The 14,706-nt window shown below is 38.1% G+C and overlaps 2 pseudogenes; one reads left to right on the forward strand and one right to left on the reverse strand.

The window, feature by feature from the left end:
- The first annotated feature begins 7,477 nt into the window (after nucleotides 1-7,477).
- LOC122597192 lies at nucleotides 7,478-8,615 on the forward strand (annotated as a pseudogene).
- Nucleotides 8,616-9,410: 795 nt separating this feature from the next.
- LOC122597193 lies at nucleotides 9,411-14,305 on the reverse strand (annotated as a pseudogene).
- Nucleotides 14,306-14,706: the final 401 nt, after the last annotated feature.

The following is a 14,706-nucleotide window of genomic DNA, read 5'->3' on the forward strand; positions in this document are numbered from 1 at the left end:
CACAAGGGTGCCACTGCAACGTAGTGGGCAAGATGCACCACCACTGCGGCGTAGTGGTTTGAATATCTGGGCAAGTTTGTTTGGTGTTCTTCACGACATTAAGCAAAGAGGGTAAATTTAATCATTCAAACCAACAATAATTCAATAATTAGCTCCGAATAAACACCAAATAATCTAACAATAACACCCCCATGCTTGTTCATCACAAAACCCCATTTTTTACTAAACCCTAACTTCAATCTCAAACTCAAATCGGATGAACAAGTGGTAAATTCAGAAGATTGAACACCCCAATACCTTCTATTGCCCATAAACAATTAAACCCTTGAATTAATTCAAAATTAACAAACCCTAAAAATTAAAAATCAAAAATAAAGAAATTAAAAAGAAAATAATCAAGAAAACTTACATCTCTTCCCATGATGGTAGTATGGATGATATAATCTAAGAAGATGGAGCAAAAGTGGAAGCTTGAGTTGAATGTAGAGATGATTTTCGGAGCAAAGGAGGGTTTTTAAAAGATGATTTTCGGTTTTTTAAGCAAGAGAGAGAGATAGACATAAATTTTTGTGATGAAAAAGTAACCCCCCCCCTTTGACTAACTTATTACCCCCGCTCCCCTGGTTGACCAGTCAAACGGCCCACTGCGGCGCAGTGGGCTTCGGGTGCAGTGGGGCAAAGTGCACTCCGAGTATAGAGAATTGGGGCTGCGGCGCAGTGAACAAAATTCCTCCCGCAGTGGGGATTCACTGGTCACGACCCCCCATTTTTTCCTTAGAAAAATTTTGAATAACAAACTTAAAACAACTTACCTCAATCCGCTTCACACCAATTTTTTTTTTTTTTTGCACCTGCACTTTCTTGACAAAACAAAATCAAATCTAACTAATAAAAAGTAAACAAAATGCAATAAAATAACACGGGTTGCCTCCTGAGAAGCGGTTAAGTTATTAACGAGTCTTTAGCTAGACTCGACCAACTTTCAAGTTTCCAATTCAAAAATAGGGATCTCCTTGATTATCCCGTCAATTTGCTCCTCTTCCAAGTAAAGCTTAAGCCTATGACCATTGACAATGAATGACCTATCTCCGTTTCGCTTAAACAGCTCCACATAACCCGACGGATACACATGCTTAATCACAAAAGGTCCAATCCACCTAGAAGTTAGCTTAGGTTGTTTAATTTTAAACTTAGACAAAAACAACAAAACTTTAGCTCCAACCTTAAACTCCTTTCTACGGATCCTTTTGTCATGCCAAATTTTGGTCTTCTCCTTCTAAAGCCTAGAATTCTCATATGCACTCAACCTAAGCTCATCAAGCTCATGAAGTTGCAACATTCTAAGTTCACTAGCTTCCATCATATCCAATACGCCTAATGCTCTATCTCAATAGGAAGATGGCAAGTTTTGCCATAGAGCAACCGGTATGGCATGGTGCCAATCGGCGTCTTAAAAGCCGTCCTAAACGCCCACAAGGCGTCATCTAACTTCTTTGACCATACCTTGGAGTTATCTCCAACAGTTTTCTCTAAGATTCTTTTCAAAGCCCTATTGGTATTTTCCACTTGACCACTGATCTGTGGGTGATATGAGGTGGAAAAATGATGAACAACGCCATATCTCTTCATGACCTTGGCTAATTGATGATTTGCAAAGTGGGTTCCTCGGTCACTAATTAAAGCTCTAGGGCAACCAAATCGACAAAACAACTGTTTAAGGAAATCAATCACTACCCTCGCATCATTCGTGGGCAAAGCCTTGGCTTCGGCCCATTTAGACACGTAATCAACGGCGACAAGAATATGTTGAAACTTATTAGACTGTGGGAATGGTCCCATGAAGTCTATACCCCAAATATCAAAAACCTCACATACCTGAATGGTTTGTTGAGGCATCTCATCCGCTTAGTGATGTTTCCTTGTCTTTAACAAATGTCACAAGTCTCTACCAAAGTTTGAGCCTCCTTGAAAATTGTTGGCCAGTAGAAACCTACATCAAACACTTTCTTACCAGTAACTGAGGGACCGTAATGACCTCCAGTTGGACCATAGTGACAAGCATCAAGAATCTCCCTCGTCTCAGCTCCAGCTAAACATCTCCTCACCATACCATCTGCACAAACACGAAACAAGTATGGACTATCCCAAAAATAGTGCTTAGTATCCGATATGAGCTTCTTCTTTTGCTGGGACGTGAAATCATTTGGTATCTCACCTGCAACCAAATAATTAGCAATATCTGCAAACCAAGGAACTTCATCAGAGTTAGAAATAAACATTAAAGATTCATCGGGGAAGTGATCATTAATCTCCCCATCTCGAAGTTCCTCCCGGTTCGGGTCCTCTAATCGACTTAAATGATCAGCCGCCAAATTTTCAGCCCCTTTCTTATCCTTAATCTCAATATCAAACTCTTGTAACAACAAAATCCATCGGATGAGCTTGGGTTTAGAATCTTGCTTTGAGAACAAGTACTTAAGAGCTGATTGGTCGGTGAAAACAATGGTCTTACTCAACACCAAATAAGATCTAAACTTATTAAAGGCAAAGACCACGGCAAGCAACTCCTTCTCAGTAGTGGTGTAGTTTTGCAGAGCGGGGTTCAAGGTCTTACTAGCGAAGTCAATTGGCTTGAAATGCTTATCAACCCTTTGCCCAAGCACGGCTCCCACATCATAGTCACTTGCATCACACATCAATTCAAATGGCAAATCCCAATCCAGACCAACCATGATAGGAGAATTAGTCAACTTCTCCTTCAAAACCTGAAAAGCACTTAAACAAGCATCATCAAATACAAAAGGAACGTCCTTCTCCAACAAGTGGGTCATAGGACGAGTAATCTTAGAAAAATCCTTAATAAATCGGCGGTAAAAACCGACATGTCCGAGAAAACTCCTTACCCCTTTCACATTGGAAGGCGGAGGTAATTTGGCTATAACATCTATCTTAGCCCTATCAACTTCAATCCCGGCCTTAGACACTTTATGCCCTAAAACAATTCAAGACAAGGTGATAGCAGAACACTCAGCATTAAGATAAGTCGCTTTCACCTCATCCATCTTTCCTTTATCCGTCACAAGCTCCTTACTGAACTTGACTTAATTCGGTATCCCCTGAATTAAATCAACTAAAGAAACATTAATGTGAACATTCTTGATCATATTCACAAACTTGTCATACTGCTCCTTCAACTTTGCTTTCTTGAACCGCTGTGGAAATGGAATCTTTGGCTTATATGGCTTAACCTCGGGTTCCACAGCCGGTTTTTGAGGTGTGACCGGAGTCTTTACGGTCGGATTATCCTCCATCTCAATCTCCTCATCAACATCAGCATCATCATTACCTGAATCCTGCACATCTGAAACAACAATATTAGGCATAGTAAGAGGGTCATAAGATCTACCTGTACGAGTGGTAATAGCCTTGGCTTGCTCCTGACGAACTGGAGGTGGAGTGTACTTCTGTCCATTGTTAGGACCTTGATTCTGCCCTTGACTGAACTGAGGCCTGGGATTCTGCTGAGTATTGCTAGGCAAAGTACCTTGAGGCCTAGTAAGAGCAGTCATCCTACTCTCGAGATCCTTAAAGTTAACACACTGATTCTTCATATTGATCTCCACTTTACCATCAATTCTATCCAACCTCTCACTCAATTCCTTAGTGTCATCCCGAATCATCTGAATACTAGTGTTGGTCTCTTGCTGATTACTAACCAACTGCTTCATCATCTCTCTCAACTCGGCATTAGGATCATCAGTAGAAGAGGAAGAACTTGATCCTTGGCCTTGCTGAGTCTCCTGTTGCGGTTGGTTTTGATAATTGTTCCTTTGCCACCTGTTACCTGAAAAACGAGTATTATTATTAGGAAAAGAAGAGTTGTAAGAAGTGTTACCTGAGGGTCGGTTCTGGAAACCGGTGTTGCGCTGGAAGTTTCCTTGTGGTTGATTCTGAATATAGTTGGCATCCTCGCGCCCTCGATTGGGACAATCCTCAGAATAATGCATGTCACCACAATGGTCACAACCATCCACTAGAACCTTAACATCCTTCTCAAGAGCTCCAAACCTAGCCTCTTGAGATGCAAAACCTTTATCCATGCGCGAAGATAGCGCCTGAATCTCTCCACCCCAGAATCATTACTAGTCTCAGCCTTTGCAACTCTACCTTCCTTAGCACCTCTATTCATCCTTCTCTCATTCTTCAAGAAACTTTCATCATCCATGGTTGCATTATCCTTTGCCATGGCTTCCAAAATTTCAAAACCTTCATTGGATGTAATTTTATTGAAACTTCCACCGAAGGCATAACCCCCAACTCTCTCTTAGACTTCTTATCCAAACCATCAAAGAACAACTCAACATATTGCTCCTTGGTCAAGTTATGGCACGGGCAATTCCTTAACATTTCCTTGAAACGGATCCATGCATCTACAACATCCTCTCCATGATCTTGCTCAAAGGACCTAATCAAATCTTCCAACCTTCTTTGAGTTCTAATCAAGTAAAACTCACCTATGAAAGTTTCCTTTAGTTGGTCCCAAGTAGTGATTGAATTCTCTGGAAGATCATTAAACCAATCAAGTGCATCTCCAATGATTGAAATGGGAAATGTCTCAAGCTCAACGGCATTCATTTGATTTTGACCATATTGGTAAAGCCGAGCCAACTTTTCAAACCTATCCAAGTGTTGGTAAGGATCCCATTTCCTTTTTTACAACAAATTTCTCCTCTTCTATGCTCTTGAGATGACCCCTTTTTAAATTGAAAGTATGATCAATACCCGGAGGTCTAATGGCTGAGCTGACCCTATCGCCATAGCGAATGTCATTTGGATCCCTTGGTTGTTCGTCACCCATCTCCTCTTGCTCAACTTCTAACTTGAAGAATTCGTCCAAATAAAACCCTTCCTCGTCTGAATCGGGAATGGGTTTAGCTACAGGTGAGAATGGTGTTGTTGTTGTGAAGTTAAACCTACGCCTTGTCGGAGTTTTCAAAGGACTATTTAGAGGTAGACCCGAAGAACGCAAGTTCATCAAGTAGGAAATAAGCCTGCAAACACAACTAACACAACACGTCAAATGCACCTGTGATAAGCAAAGAAAACTAAGCTAATAAAGCAAGTAACTTCCTCACGCGTGAGGAAGGATCAAACCACTAAATTAACAACTAAAATAGCACACAATCCCCGGCAGTGGCGCCAAAAACTTGATGTGCTAAATCGAGTTCAAAAATTATAAACTAATAATACCTAGAAACTCACTACTACACACTACCGGGCAGTGGACCCGTTCGTATGCAATATAGTTAAGAGGTAAGTCCGTGTTCGTTCTCGGGGAATGGTTTGAACTAGTTGTTTGGTAAAAGGGTTTGGAAAACAGGGTGTTGCTTCAAGTCTCACTTTTGACAAATAAATTAAAATAAATTTAAAAGACAAAACACATAAAAGTAAAGAAAAATTTAAGACAATATTAATAAGGATCATCCACGTTCAATTCACTAGACTTCAAACATGATTGCATTCAATTAAGACCAAATTCATTTGAGTTGAAAAGATAATCGTAAAAGGATTAAGGTGCTCACGTGGTACCACCAACCGTGAGCAAATTACCCGATCACCTAAGTTGCTAGTTGAATTACCCAAGCCGGTACCACCAATGCCTAGACAACCTTACCAACAATTAGTTTGTTTGACTATCGAATTAACAATTGTACCTATGTGAAATAACGTGGTACCACCAACCGTTGTAAAACATGTTGACAAAATGACTCCTTTTATTAAAATGATATTCACTATCATACCATGAACTAGTGATAATTGCTCATAGACAAACAACCATTTGAAAATCACATATGCATCCAACTAGTACCACTAACGAAGAACACACATGCCACCAATATCATAATAATGTATTAAAAGGAATTAAATCATCAAGATCTCGGCACAACGACAATTGAAAACAACTCTTGAATTAAAACATATAGCAAGCACATTATTCGTCTAGTATCAAGGTGGATGATTGAATGTTTAGCCACACATGATTAATTGAAAATAACAATCAAAATAAAGGAAGAACATGATGTACCAATCGTTCTTGAAAAGTAAAATTGCAAGACGATAATTTAGATACGATCTAAGTGGGTGCCCGTGAATCTTCAATGAATCGGAGGATGAAAATCAAGCCTTTGATCCTTGAAATAATCCCTTGTAGAGCAGCTCTTAGAAAGACTTTTGATAAACTTTGGAATTAGGTTTTATTTTCTATTTATACCTCCTCAAAGCTGATGCCAAAACCCTTCAGGTCCGTCTTCCCACTGCGGCGCAGTGGGCGAGTGATGCCCCCACTGTGGCGCAGTCTTAATTCACTGATCTGGGACTCGTTTTCAACATGTATGACTGCGGCGCAGTGGGCTTTGGTCACCTCCACTACGGCGCAGTCCAGATCTTCTGACCAAATGTTCTTTATTCCACTCGCTGACTGCGCCGTAGTGGGAGCATCTGCGTCACAGTGGGCTGGTGATGCTCCCACTGCGGCGCAGTCCAATTCTTTTGATCCGCGACCACCTCCTTTCAACTTGTAAACTTGCCAAAGTCTTCTATCTTCTCAAATTAATCAACTCTTTCGATCTCATGAATCAATAACTTGACCAAAAATCATCTGAAAATGTGTCAAATGAACATGTAACTTGTTTAGAGCCTGAAAACACTAACAAACACCATAAACGCACCAAATGCACATAAAATCAACTTAAAACACTTAATAAAATGGCCAATAACGATGTGGGCGATAAGTATAAATTGGTCACATCAATGAGTCTGACGTGAAACTCATACCATTGCCTAGCAATTCGTAACCAACAACACCAGTAGTAGGGATGGCACCCACGGGTAATAGATGCAAATATCTTTTTCCCGTTACCATCCACACGGGTTTTTCTTGATCCGCCAATTCACGGGTATCCGCAAACGGATTAAATATTTAATCCATGTCCATCATCCGCGGTTATACAAGTTCGCAGATAGATCCACGGTTTTCATTATAAATCTAATAGTGCCATCACAGCAAAAAAAATGCATACAAAAAAAGAACTTTTTAATTAGATTGATTAAGGTCGGTCCAAAACTATAATAATGAATGTATATTATCTAATAGTAACCATCTCCATACCATTTTTTAAGCTGCTTCAACTATAATGAATGTATTATTACATGGTTATTAACCGAGCTTCTCGTCATTTAGTGAAAAATAATATGTAAGCTATAATAAAAACTTACTGTTCTAGAGAGTAATATTTGCGGATGTTGCCGGTACGTTACGTGATTTGAGAAAAATAATTTGCTATAAATAAGGAAAGAAAATCCAATTTAAACTTTAGATACTCAAAATTTTGAATATCTCGGGTCGGTCTGAACCGAAGGTTTTCTCGGGCTAGACATGGACCGGACCGAGAACAGAATGACAAGAAATTAAAGAACCATGAACCGAACCGATGATCTCGGTTCTACTCGGGTTCAATCCCAAATTAGTTCGGTTCTTCGGTTTTTTCCGTTTGGACCGCAATATGAACATCCGTCCAGTAGTCCTAAAAAATCACCAAAAACGATACCAATTTCAGTCCCATTTAATAACCGTACCAAAATAATTGAGTCATCAATAATTGACTCATCACCAAATTATTAAATCAAAACTGAAAGAACTTTCAAACACTAACGTGAGGTTTATTGATAGATAACCCTTGAAGGAATATATATCTTTTATGCTGCAGTCGAAAAAAAATCGAAGAAGGCATTATGGCTCAAGAAATCTTCAAGGCTAAGCCAAGTGATTTGTTCTTGTGCATTTGCCTGAAAACTGGGACAACTTGGCTAAAGGCCTTGGCATTCGCCATTGTAACTCGAAAAAAGTTTAATACATCAACTACTCCTTTGCTCACAAAAATGCCTCATGATTGTGTCCCTTCACTAGAGGTAGACTGTAAACAAATTATGCAAGACAGGCAAAGGAACCCAGCCTCCAACTCGTGTCCACACATCTTCCTTATGCTTGTCTTCCACAGACAGTATTAGCTTCAAATTGTAAGATTGTTTACATATACAGGAATATAAAAGATGTAATAGTTTATAATTTCCATTTCACACAAAAACTGTTCAAAATACCCATGGAAGATGCTTCCTTTGAAGACGCATTCGACGAGTATTGTCAGGGCATTTCATGGTACGGACCATATTGGGATCATATTTTGGGATACTGGAGAGCAAGCATGGAAAGGACCGAGAGAGTTTTGTTCTTGAAATACGAAGATATGAAAAATGATACTGCAAGTAATGTGAAAAGGCTTGCGGGGTTTCTTGGTTATCCCTTTTCAGTTGAAGAAGAGAATGCAGGTGTGGTTGAGAACATCGTAGAGTTGTGTAGTTTTAAGAATTTGAGCAACTTAGAAGTTAACAAAACTGGAGTGCATCGTCCAGAAAGAGGTTATGGGATAGAAAACCGAATTTTTTTTAGGCAGGCTAAGGATGGAGATTGGGAGAACTACTTCACTGATGAGATGAAAGAAAAGATAGACAAATTGGTGGAGGAGAAAATGATTGGCACTGGTTTAGTCTTGAAATGAAACTTTTTAGTTTTTTATTTTTAGTACGGCTCTTGAAATAAAACTTGCTTGATGTTTTTCAACATATATGATCCATCTTTTATGTCCTGTCTAATAAATTGCTTAGTTAATTTCAATTGCATGTATCATGTATGGTGTATGAATGTTTTGAAGATGTTATCTTATATCATTTATCAATCTAATATGATGTGTTTCGTTGCATAACAACTACTATACTATGAGATGTTATTCTATCATGTATGATTCTAGTATGATGTTTCAAGCTGTAGTTTTTCCTAACCTGCATACCAAAAAACAACTTGCATATACAGATCGGATTCATAGGTCACACGTACCCCTTCCCTTATAAAAAAACATTTTCCGGTACTAGCGACCTATAAAAATGAAGTGTTCATACCATTTTGAAAACTAAGAGAAAGAAAGCATAGCCAAAAGCCAGGATTTTGCTTCAGGGTGGACGAAAATGTCAAATGATTTGTTATAAAACCCAAGTATCAAAAATTATATATGACCATTTGTGTCAATAAATCATGCAATTCTACTTAGAGCTCGTGTAATATGTGGTCACCACTAGTCATGTATTGGAGTCATGATGCATTACACCAGGAGCACACACCATTGTGTGTGACTCGTGGTGGACTAGTGGTTGGTAACCACGTATAACAAGATAAACAAACAAGGTACATGGATATTAGAAGATTGATTTATAGATGATATAACTTTATACTGATATATTTTACCGTTTGAGATAAACAAACAACACAAAACACCATACTCCGTAATCCACATATAAGATCATTTGAAGCTCTGTTGCAGTTGATGGAAATGTTGTTTTTGCTGCAACAAAACATACAAGGTACATAGATATTAGAAGATGGGTTTATAGATGTTATGCTCCAACTGAAACCCATTTTGACCCGCTACCCAACTCATATGACATGCCCATCCTGCCAACTCTAAGAATTAATCATGACACGACAAATAGAGCTAACTCATACCTCGTCTGATACGGAAGGTGAGATTATTCTAAGTGCTTGCCCAATATGTACAGGTTTGATATTATGTGGTATGCTACTCCATTTGCTTGGCGATAATGATGATGATACTGATGTCCCTTCACGAGCAGCAATTGCAGCTTTCACAGCATTAATTTTACTTAACTTTTCGTCCAAGGCAATCAAGGCAGCTTCATACATCTGAAATTTGGAAAACAAGTCAAAGAAAGGTTGGATATATTAATCACTTGCCTCATTTATAGGCCATCTGAAACACAGCTTAGCAACAATGGCACCGTAATGGCATCACAAAAAGCGTAAATAAACTTGAATTTCATGCATTATCATCTGAAATAGCATTATATTAACAAAACAGTTATACGAACCAATACTTTCAGATCGGCTCCACTAAAACCTTCACAAGCCTCTGCAATAGCAATCAAGTCCACATCGTCATCTAGTGGCATCTTCTTAGAAATAACTTTTAAGATCGCCGCACGCTCATCTTGATTTGGCAGAGGGACATACATAAGTTTCCCATAACTTCCAGGCCGTCGGAGTGCGGGGTCCATCACTTCTGGCCTATGATAATTTTAGCATCAGTAACTACAATCTTTTGTCATGAATAAATTCTTTAGAAAAAAAAATACTATATGTTGGACCTATTGGTGGCACCAATTACGTAAACTCCTTTGCGTTGATCAGCACCATCTAACTCTACCATTAGCTGCAAAGATTTAAAAAAAAATTAATCTGTTGGGTACATAAAAATCAGGGATGAGCAAATTTGCAGCAGAAACCACACTGATTATAGGTGACAATTTTGACTCATTTACTTATGAATGAGTTGGCTTGGGTTGTATGATTTCAAAGTGGTAAAATGAATAAATTAAAAATTTTAGGCGAGAAAGAAAACAAATCAAACGGGTTAAACTTAGCGAAAGTCTATTTATAGAGCGTACAAACCTAGAGATTAGATTATAATAACAAAAATGTTTTTTTTAATCATAATTAACACAGTATTTAGGAAGAATAATACAAAGAGGTGGAAGAACGGGGGTTTGCATGTAAACCCCCCCGGACCTGATATGTTTCGACCCATAGTAACATGATGTGTTTAACTCAATCCTATTTTGACACATCACCCAACCCACCCATCATGCCACTTTTGATGCACAATGAGCGACCTTTCAAGGTTTGACTTGCTAACCTGATTTAGAAGTCGCTCAACAACCCATCCCCCTTCCTGCCCACGCTTTGTTGTCAGAGCATCAACCTGAAATGAACATACACCAAAGGATTAATAGTAATCACAAAAAGTTCTCTATTAACTCAATCTGGTTCAATTACAACTAAGATTGGTGTAAGACAAATTGAGAATGAGCAGACAAAAACCTCATCAAAGAATAGTATGCATGGAGAACATGCCCTTGCACGACTGAATAGACTCCGAACTGACGATTCACTCTCGCCAACATATTTGCTCAGAAGGTCGGGACCCTTAACAGTAAAAGAAAACTATTAATTTTATGATAGAAATAATCAAGTCAGCAAAATATTGAAGAAAACAGTCAGTAACAGACCTTAATATGTATGAAACTTGCTCCCGCTTCATTAGCAACAGCTTTGGCGATTGATGTTTTTCCACAACCAGGAGGTCCATAAAGCAAAAACCCAGTATCCAATTCAAGTCCATAATCCTAAAAGAAACATATTTATAATAAATATCTACTAACAATATCCCTTTAAAAGTATCACAACAGTTCACATAGCATTAGGGGCAAACAGTTACCTTGTACTGATCGGGATATTCTATACGCCTAATAATGTGACGTTCAAACTCTTTTCTCAATGAATCAAGACCACCAATGTCTTCCCATGTAACATTTGGTATGCTAGAGAATCCTTCTCGTTTAGAAGAGGGTTGAACCAGTTTAACGGCAGCCTACAAAATATTAAAACATAGATCATTAAAAGCAACAATAAGATAAAGTTGTCAATTATCCAACAGCAGTTGATTCTTATTACCTCAAAATCAGACATTGTGATGCTAAGTTTTTCTATCTCTTCAGTCGTCCATGCCTTCCTCCGCCAGTCTTCCTTTCCTTTAGTGTCAGTACCTTCTTTAAGAAGTTGTGACTTCTTTCTATCAATAACTCTCTTCATAGCAAGATTACCAGCTTTATCCATCAATGCTGATAAATCAGCTCCAACAAATCCTGGAGTTTCCCTAGAAAGTTTTACCAGATCAAAAGCACCTTCAAGTTTCAGATTTTTTGTAAGCACAGAAAGAATATGCAATCTAGCAATTTCATCCGGGACACCTAAAAAAATCTCTTTATCAAACCGTCCCGGCCTTCTTAATGCTGTATCAATAGCATCAGCTCTATTTGTAGCAGCGATTACCAAGACATATCCCGGTTTTCTACCAAATGTCGCTGTATTTTTTGAATTATCTTCAGGTTTAGCGACCCTGTGAGATTCATCCATGCAAGTCATCAACTGTGTCACAATGCGTCGTTCCATCTCCCTTTGAAGGTTTTCTCTTTTTGAAGCAATTGAATCAATCTCATCAATGAAAACTATAGATGGTGCAGTTGTATATGCTTTTGAAAACAGCTCTCGTATGTTCTGTTCTGATGCACCTAATGATTTTTTCAAATAAAACAAATGCCTGTTTAAACTATTGTATGAACTTGGTGAAAGACCAAAGCATATCTAATGTTAAGCCATATCTAAGGAAAAGATTTATCTTTAAATGAAGGAATGCATAATGATATGAGAATGGTAAACTAGAAGCTTTCCATGAAGTGCTTACCTATGTTTATTTTCAAAATACTTGATTATTTCACAATGTTGTAAATTTTGACAAGACCATTTACGGTTCAATTTTACCCATCGTGAAAAGGTAGACATAAGGCAATAACTGGTTACCACCATAAGTTGAAACTATATAGAGGAATGTTTAAATGAGACGATCGAGTGTGAGTAATTAAGTAATCGGAACACAAATGAAAAAAACTTTTGCATATGATCAAACATAATCGGAACACAAATAATGGCATATCATAGCAAAAAACAACGATCGATCATCATGATACAACAAATAACTTTCAAAACACAAGTTTAACAAAAATAATTCACACTATACCTGAAATACCAGAAACCAAATCAGTAGCCGAAATCTTATAAAACGGAACTCCTGCCTCGTTAGCAATAGCATGAGCCAGTTTAGTCTTCCCACACCCTGGCGGCCCGTGCAACAATATACCAGATATTGGTCTCACTCCAAGACCCCTTGGTAACTCCGGATGAAACATAGGCACAATCACTTCCACGTCCAACTCATCCAACACCTCTTCCATTCCACCCAAATCCTTAAATCTCGGCCCATCGTCCACATTCTCCTCATAACCCAACTCTTTATCCGATTTTTTAATCAATTCAACTTTTTTATCACTATTATTATTTACAACCTCTAACTCTACATTCTTCCCTTTTTCACCCATTTTCGAATAATTTGTGTCAGTTTTCGTCCCCCCGTACTTGCTTCGTAACATAGATTTCGTTAAATCAGACTCCGGCTCATATTTCAAATAATAAGCCACGTCATCCTCCTCAGACGTGGACACCACACTTACGTCATCTTCTGCACCCGAACCCGAATTTGAACCCGATTCCATCCGTCTCCTCACAACCTGAATTTCACTCCCATCAACTTCTCTAGTTCTCTTCTTCGCAGACATGACGTCATCATGATCGTCATTGGAGTTTTGTTATTGTTGTTTGATGTAGGTGGGGTCAGAATCTAATGTTTGTTTGACTATTTTAGTAAACAGGTGATATTTATGGCGGCTGTATTCTGGGAATTTGGCGCGTAAACGGTCAACGATCTGGTCAACGGAGAGAGGTGAGCTGCCGTATGTGTCTTGTATCCGGTTTCGGAGATTTCTTTCGAATATAGATGATTTTACCGGTGGGCGGTGGCCTTTTGCCGGATTTCCCCATTGGAAAAAAGTACGGCAGCAGAACTAATAGAAAAGCTCAAAAGTTGGAAGTTTAAAAATTGTAGGCTTTTTTTTGTTTATATAGATGTTGTAATTTATGTAAACTGCAAAATTGGTCCCTCAGGTTTATTAGGTTTTTCAACACGGTCCCTTGTCATAATTTTAGCTTTCCCGTTAGTTTTGTTGCACATTTTGTCCAATTTGACGGTTCCATCCATCATCCCCCGTTTAATAAGAGTTCCCCCTTTAGCTTGGATGTTTTTAATTTGATTGTATCTACTTCCTCTTTTTTGATCAATTGTTGTGTTAGGAACAATATCCTATCTTAGTCCTACATATTTGATATACTCTATTTGCTTTCGGTGTCTTGCCAAACGTAAGTTCATTCATAAATTTCCGATGTTTAAAAGAAAATATGGCTCATGTGCCCTGATAAAATCATATTTCCACGTGCGAGAGAAATTGTGCCTGCAAAACATCTTTTGTAATTAACTAAAGTTCATTAATAAAGTCGGGCAACTGGCTACATAAACATTAATCTAACATGGTACATGCATACAATAATAATAAAACATACTCATCACTCATATTTGATGTGTGAATGTGTAATAGGTTTCCAAGATGAACTTATTCAATTCTTTGCTACCATGAGTGTCAATTGTGTCATATTTGCATTGACAGGTTCCATGTTTACGTGATGGTAAATCTAACTGCCTGAATCTAAACCAACGCATTTAAAATTGTGTCAAAAAATTATACATGAATGCAACCATTTAATAGATATATTAGTTGTGTTGACATGTTGAACACATTTTAAATCAAGTTGTACTAAATAAGTGTAATGAGCTATCAAGCTAAAGATTATGGTTCAAATACCATAATTTTGAAACATTATAACTGGGAGATGATTTTGAAACCTACAAACCTCTATATTCCAATGGATTTTTCGACAAAAAAATTCCGGCAGAAATTTCTTACGGACTTCCGACTGAATTATATATGCTTTTCTTTTTTTCTTTTTTTTTATAAAGTAACATTATATTGATTATATATTTTCACCCATAATCTAGTAAAGTTACTACATTAATG

Source organism: Erigeron canadensis, chromosome 4 (assembly GCF_010389155.1).
Source record: "Erigeron canadensis isolate Cc75 chromosome 4, C_canadensis_v1, whole genome shotgun sequence".
NCBI classification, from domain to species: domain Eukaryota; kingdom Viridiplantae; phylum Streptophyta; class Magnoliopsida; order Asterales; family Asteraceae; genus Erigeron; species Erigeron canadensis.